The sequence below is a fragment of the Austrofundulus limnaeus genome, unplaced genomic scaffold, assembly GCF_001266775.1.
Source record: "Austrofundulus limnaeus strain Quisiro unplaced genomic scaffold, Austrofundulus_limnaeus-1.0 Scaffold1075, whole genome shotgun sequence".
In the NCBI taxonomy this organism is placed as follows: domain Eukaryota; kingdom Metazoa; phylum Chordata; class Actinopteri; order Cyprinodontiformes; family Rivulidae; genus Austrofundulus; species Austrofundulus limnaeus.
Window position 1 is genome coordinate 1 of NW_013953477.1, and position 1,493 is coordinate 1,493.

General features: G+C 46.7%; 1 protein-coding gene across 1 annotated transcript in view; it reads left to right on the plus strand.

The window, feature by feature from the left end:
* Nucleotides 1–114: 114 nt before the first annotated feature.
* LOC106534024 (synaptic vesicle glycoprotein 2C) overlaps nucleotides 115–1,493 on the plus strand; it is a gene marked incomplete at its 3' end in the record, with an annotated part of 85,696 nt that continues 84,317 nt past the window's right edge. The window contains 1 exon segment of the mRNA XM_014030527.1: nucleotides 115–290.

The window sequence follows — 1,493 nt, forward strand, 5'->3', positions numbered from 1 at the left end:
GTGTGTGTGTGTGTGTGTGTGTGTGTGTGTGTGTGTGTGTGTGTGTGCAGAGATCTTAGTCTGCCTACTACTACTCCACCCCCCTCTCCCATCACACTCATGCGCTCCCGCCTCCCTCAGACTCTGGGTTTTCTCGGACTGCAGCAGAAAATCCGCTGCATCGAACAGGAAAGAAAGAGGAAAACTGGGTGCGATCGAGAGAAGACCTGGGACCTCACCACCACCTTCCCACCCACCCCATCTCCCCCCAGACTCCTCGAGCTTTGTTGCTGCTGCATTTTCCTGTGAATGTAAGTAGCCTCTTTTGTTTTCCTCTTTTACCACAACTTAATCTTTGTTTGCACCAACATATTATAGTCTCCTCATCAGCACATCTATCAAACATGCAGGAGTCACCTTCCTATTAATCTCGACAGTTTCTAAAATTACTATAAAGGGGGAAAATATTTAAAAAATAATCTGTGGACATGACCGACAGGAAAAGTTATGGTAAGTTAGAATTCAGGGCAGATATTTTACAGAATTATCCTTTAAAAATGGATTTATTAGGAGCTCAGTCTGCTCAATGCTCGCTCAGCTGTTTTTCTCTCCCTTGTGGAAGTTTTCTAGAAATGCTGCAAATGCACGATTTTGTGAATTGACGTCCGTGTGTGCGCGTGCGAGGGAACGTGCGTGTGTGAGTGTGGGTGGGTGGGGGATGATCAGTAAAGCCGAACAAAGATGAGTTGCGTGGAGAGGCATCCCCATCCTGCTTACGCACCTGCAGGCTCTGTGATTCTGCAGCAGCCTAACAACAGATCCTTCTGATCTGAGCCACGGCTGTGTTTGTGTGTCTGTGTGCGTGTGTGGAGGGAGGGGGCAGGGAGAGATCTTCCTGCTGTGATGCCACCTCGCAGACAGGATTGATTTGCAAGCAGCAGGATGGTCCAAAATCTAATTTTAGGATGTGGCTTTACACAAAAACCTGGCGCTGATTGATGTGCCTTCCTGAACAGAATCCCCTCCCACCGCTGCTGCTTGGTGTAGACCCTCAGACTTGAAGGGCACAAACACTCAGACCCCTCTCCCCATCTGTATCACATCCACGATGTCGTGCTATTTTGCTCTGCGTTGTTAGAGTTTACCCTTGTTTATTGTTGATGAGATCAGATCAAGTGTTTTGTGTGTTTATGTGTGTGTTGCGTATCGAACGCCCTCAGAAAATTCTGTCCTTATGGTTCAGAGATCCAGTGACTCTTTTGTTTGAAACTCATATTAACACTTTTCTCTCTAAAGTTAAACCCAGAACATGATTTATCTTCTGAAACAAACATCAACACTTTCTGTTAAACATATTTTAGTTAGAATGTTCATTCTTCTAATATTTGAGGACACTGATGTAATTAAAAACACCGCCCTACACTTGAAACCATTCCCAACAGACAGGGGCGCCAGCAGTCAGGGGGGGCCAGGGGGCCATGGCCCCCCTGAGAAAAAGCTTGCCACCCCAGTGC